Below are 6,196 nucleotides of genomic sequence, written 5' to 3' on the forward strand. Positions count from 1 at the left end.
AGCATGCAAATATACACAGTATATACGTATATACACAGATCCCCATGTATATACACACTTACAGCCCACAACATATACAAGTGTAAGGAAACACTCCTAATGCCTGTCTATGGTTCAGAGGGGAAATAAATAAAAATGCTGCAATGATAAAAAAAAATACTGAATGATTGAAAATACTGCAATGATAAAAATACTGCAAGAATAAAAGTACTGTACCCAGCCAACATGTCCAACTGGGCCCCAAATGGGGTAAATGCGGGATTCCTGGGTACCAAGTGGGAATGGGCTAGAAGTGGGCAATGGTACAGGGTTCCATGTGGGCGCCATCTGGGATTGGTGGGCATGGGCTTAAACTGGGCAAATGTTGTGGGTGCAATACGGGTTGTGTATGGGCTAAGTGGGCATGGGTTAGAACTGGTAAAGATAAAGATAAAGATGTCCTTTATTAGTCCCACAATGGGGAAATTTGAGGTGTTACAGCAGCAAAGATATAGCTCACACAGAGTCGGCGGCGTAATGTAGCCGTTAATGTATAACATTAGCAGCAGACATTCATAAAAAGCATGCAAATATACACAGTATAAACGTATCTAAGTGTAAGGAAACACTCCTAATGTCTGTCCATTATACAGAGGGGAAAATGCTGTAATGATAAAAACTACTGAATCTACTACTGAAACCATTTATAGGTCCTATTTGGGTTATGTGTGGGCTAAGTGGGCATGGGTTAGAACTGGTCAACCATGTGAGGGTCTCATATGGGCTGTATATGGGCCAAGTGGGCATGGGTTAGAGCTGGTCAACCATGTCTGGGTCCTATTTGGGTTATGTGTGGGCTAAGTGGGCATGGGTTAGAAGTGGTCACCATTTATCGGTCCTGTTTGGGTTATGTGTGGGATAAGTGGGCATAGGTTAGAGCTGGTCAACCATGTCTGGGTCCTGTATGGGTTATAGATGAGCTAAGCGGGCATGGGTTTGAAAATTTGTTCTGGAGCCTTTTTGATATTTAATGCATGCTATGCTAATAGTAACCACCCTGAAGACTATTCTCAGTAGAACTATTCAATGGATGCCAAAACGATAGAGACATGGCCATGGAGCCTATGCTGCGAGATTGTGAAAGGACTAAAATAAGTGTAGGATTTTTGAGGACCAGAAGTCAGCTTTTATTAGGTTTGACATTGATTTAACTTATGGAACAATGCAAATTATGGTCGGGTTGTTGTTGGACTTTTTCCGCTTTTGACTAAGGGACGGGTGTTTTTATTTTCTGGGACTCTTTAGAACAAGCGGCACGGTGGCGGACTGGTTAGCAAGTCCGCATCACAGTACAGAAGTGCAAGGTTCTCCCTGTGCCTGCTAGGGTTTTCGCCGGTTTCCTCCCACTTTCCAAAAACATCCATGATAGGTTGATTGGTCACTGGTCCAAGGTCTGAGTGTGAGAGCGGATGGTTGCTTGTCTCTGTGTGCCCTGCGATTGACTGGCAACCAGTTCAGGGTGTACCCTGTCGACTGCCCGAAGACAGCTGGGATAGGCTCCAGCACTCCCGGGGACCCTTGTGAGGACAAGAAGCAGTACAGAGGATTGATTGATTTATTAAAATTAAAATTAAATTCATGTATTTATCTATGCTAAATTTAACAAGGCTGGACGTTATATTTTGTGAATTTACATGTACCCCCAACTGTGACTTAATAACCCTTAAGGGACAAGATAACATTTTATAATATACCAGACAGCTAAGATTGTCATCTATGAACTATTTGACAAGGCAGGTCCAGCATTGTCAGCCACATCCAACAGTCAACACAGTTACTTTTTTTTAAATAAACAAAATCAACATTATTAATTAATGTTATTTTATTAATTCTGTATGCTGTGAAAGATCTTTATTCAAAGTATATTTGAAGTTATTTCTACCTTATTGCTTGATTTTTGTAGATTCAAGTTGGAGTTGTCAAAATTACAGATTCTTTTGAAGGCAGCATATTCAAACTGTGAGAAAAGGAGCGAATGCAAGCTACGCGGTCTTTGAGGTGCGGCAGAAGAGCTGAAAGCACGGTGAGTCCCGAACGATAATTGAATTAATTAATTAATCTTGGGTAAATGTCTGGCTCTCATTTTTTAGACTTACTTTACAATGTGTTTTGTAATTTTTCAAGGTTGCCTGTGTTGGAAAACTGCTTGGTGCGTTAGCTAAAACACAGTATGCTAAAATGATAAGTGACGAGAACACAGAGGGTATATCAACAACGTACGTACTCGAATTATTTTGGGGAAAACTTAAGTACATTATAATCACCCTTTTAATAATACTGATAAGCGTTGTGTGTTTTATTTATTTTTATGAGGACCTTTACAACGAGCTACATATTGTTAGCATTGGGCCTACGACGCTAAACACAGTGTCCCTCGATCTCTCTCCAAAATTCTCCAAAAGACTTAAGCTTTCACTCAAATTAATACAATCTACTCCACTAGCTCATTTAAGGCTTTTTTGTGATGTGTTTGATTTGGGTAAGTAAAGCAAAACATATTAACTGTTGAATGTTGCCTGTTATTTAAATAATAGAAATTCAAGATGAAAGTTGAACAGATATTGAAATGCTAGATTGGCTCATTCAGAATCATGCCACAATGTGCTTTGTATGTTTTGTGTGTGGGTTTATCAAGCTCTAATTCAATGCAGTGTCCAAAACGAGCGCGCATAATTGTTGGATGAATGTTGGTTAATAGAGTCAGATAATAGTTAAAATTCCAACAGTTGAACAGATGTTGAAATGCTAGATTGGCTCATTCAGAATCATGCCACAATGTGCTTTGTATGTTTTGTGTGTAGGCTTATCAAGCTCTAATTCAATGCAGTGTTGAGCTGCATTTGAGAGGAACTACGTAAGTAACTAATGTGGAAAAATTGTGACTTCTTTGTGTACTTTTATTTTGAATATTCAAATTTTGTGGGTAAAGGTTAGAGAAAATAAGTTAAAAATGAGAGCTGTACAGGTATTTAAGTTTTTGGTTTGTAAAATACCCGAATGTGGGTTTCAGCAGGTGAGGCAATGATTGGACAGAGCAAAAGCTATGCTCCAAAATAGAAGTGATTACACCTTCACTAGACTAACCTGCAGCTAATTACATAATTATAAAATTAACACTTTAACCTGGCTTCCCCATCACAGATGTATTCTTTTAAATGCAAAGCTTTTTGTTCTAGCTTTTGTTGTTAAATGACATTCATGCCCAAGTGTCTATGCATCCATTGCAGGGATGTTTTCTCAAGTGACGAGTCTGAAGCCTGTGATGACGAAGTACCATCTACACCTCCCCATGGATTGTCACAGAGAAAAAGCTTCCTAACCAAGAGAGGCGCTGCAGAAGGTCCTTGAGTACGTCCAACGTGTTGAGTCTGTGAGTCTACTGCAGGATCTAATGCAGGTATGAAAATGATGAAATTTTAATGTATTATCTTCAAAATTATAAATAATTATTTAATTTCTTGAAATATAAAATTAGGTACCCTAAACCCAAGTAGGAACCCCAGTCCCAGTACATTCCTGATTCTGGAGCTACAGAGATCAAACCATCCTACTGTATCACTAAATAGCCCCACCTCTAAAACCCTGATTCGGAAGGCCGAGTTGAAAGACTTCAGAGTTCAAGATGGTCAACTGCAACTATGATAAGCCGAATGTGTTCACCCCAAGTCGGAAACTGAGAAAAAGACTCAATTTTCACATGATTTCAGTCCCTTCTATATTTAAAAGAATGTATTGGGGCTCTAAAAATGTGAAATATTTTTACAAGTATTTCTTTTACTACTCATAGGCAGTTTCATAATAATAGTACAATTTGGCATCGTGTATTGTTTTTTGGTTCCATTCAAAATGCACAAGACGTATAGACATATTTTGTTTGTGGATCGCTGCAGCATCACACGAGCGCACAGAGACAAACGTGGCAGCAACTTAAAACAATTAAAATATCGAATCGAAATCGGGAACTGAAAATCAAAAATCGAATCGGGGCTTGAGTGAATCGTTACCTCCCTAATCATAATCATTTTGGTAGAATGTTGGGCTCTTGCCCTTTGAGTGTATATGGCGTTACCGAAGCTGTTCACTTAATCGACAATTCCTTTCCTGTGACGTTTATCATACCCAGTTTAACTGCCAAAATATTTTTAAGTGTGTGATGATTATCTGGATCGAGTGACACCCATGTTATAATGGTTGCAGGTATTGGTGGATTGGACGATAGTGTCAGAACAATGATGGCGTTCATCATGACAAATCCTCTGTCTCTGAAGTACAATCTCTTTGGACATCGTAGCAAGAACAAGCGCCGAGACCTGCCTTTTTCTGATGTTCTATACGGTAATATATTTTTTTTTTAAGGGATTGTGGTGTGAAGACATTTCAGCATGTCCCATAAGGTTTCACAATCATTAAATAGCTTTACTAAGTTGGCTTCTTGTCTTTTTTGTTTTAGGAGCACTGAAAAGGAATGGAGCCACAAAGGACATCAACGAGAAGGACACAGGCAACCCTGTCCAAGTGGTTCATGGGAGCTTGTGATCAAGGTGGGAATAGGGCAGTTCGAGCTCGGAGATCTCAAGGCAACTGTCAGGTTTAAAACGTCCTGACGCCATTTTTAGACTGAAGGTGGCATAAATCCAGACCAAACCAGTTAGAGTTTTGTTTTTGACCATTCGCGAATGGGAGAGGAAGTCAGGAGGTGAAGCAGGCGTCTTGCCAGTTCAATCTCGCGCACTCTCTCTCACTCTCTACCACCCGTTAGGTCTTTTATCAGCAACCTAAGCAGACAATGGAGGTCTGTCTGAAATTCTAGCAGGCAGGCAGGAAGCAATCAACCACAGTAGTCAGTCAGGAATTCGAAACTAAAGTGTGTGCGTGTGTTCCAGTTGTGCGCGTGTGTGCTAAAGCAATAATGTGAGTGTCTGTGTGTGTGCGCAATTATAACTGATACAAATAGTGTATAAAAACATGATTAGAAATACACAAACTATTTACATATCCTCATCCCATCTCACATTCACCCGTTTGTGGGTTTAAATCATGTCCTTACGGCTTTAAGACAGATCATCATAATGAAATCATACAACAGTGTGGTCATCCGTGGAGGGGCGAAAACCCTCAGTAGGGACAAAATTCCCCTCCTCCCTTCCGGCGTGGAACGAGATTCTCATGGTATGTTGGTCACTTGGGAATAAAACATAAAAAAACTTCAATATACCTAGTGAAAAATAACAAAACTGTCTCCACGCAGAGTTTGTCTCCACGCAGAGCTTGTCTCTGCGGCGACTTGATGGAGGCCCTTGCCTCGTTGTAGGAGGGGACAGCCGTCTTTACCTCCCGGATCTTCGTGTGTGGTGTATGTGTGTGCATGTGTGGGGGCAGGGGCAAAAGGGTCCATGTGTTATTTAGGTTTCAGTGTCCAGTTCGAGTTTGTCATTGTCCAGTTCGAATTCGTCATTCTCAACATCAATCAGGTTGTAATGGTACATTTGGGCAACAAACATGCAGTTAATAATCATCTTTGTCATAAGAATAATGCAACATGAACAGACTACACATAACAAAAATGAAAACCATAATTATCCCGATATATTGTCTTTCAAATTCTTCGTAGTGGTCATAACATCAATAATTGTTTCATTTTATTAAAAATGTAAATGCAGTAATGTTCTCCAATCAAGGCTAAAATTCTTTATGTACGTCATTAATTTCCAAACAATATCTAATCTTTTTGTTCTGTGGCTTCAACATTCGTATCTGTGGCTGGTTGTGCGGTTCCGATGTGCGTGTGGTCCGATATTGTGACTCAGGTGGGCTCCTGTTCGAGGGATTCGCGTTGCTCGGCCTTTAGCTGGAAACCGGAGAAGCTTGTACTGCAACTGGTGGATCCAGCTGCCACGCCCCGCGACCTTTGCTGCCGTCGGGGTCACTGCAATCATCTGGCGAGGGCCATCTCAGCATTCACTTGTCCCAACGAAGTCGTTTCAGCACCTTGAAGAAGAGTTGGTCTCCCACACGGACGTGATTTCTCTGTGGATCAGAACACACTGACCAGTAATTGCGTCTTTTTTTTTTTTTTCTTTTTGGTCAAAACATGTTTCCCATGTGGACTGGGACTGATGTGCCAGTCGCTGGTGGTTCTGATGAACCTGAGAGTCGA

This window comes from Idiotropiscis lumnitzeri, unplaced genomic scaffold (genome assembly GCF_059441095.1).
Source record: "Idiotropiscis lumnitzeri isolate Australia: NSW breed Sydney's pygmy pipehorse unplaced genomic scaffold, RoL_Ilum_1.0 HiC_scaffold_88, whole genome shotgun sequence".
Taxonomy (NCBI): Eukaryota; Metazoa; Chordata; class Actinopteri; order Syngnathiformes; family Syngnathidae; genus Idiotropiscis; species Idiotropiscis lumnitzeri.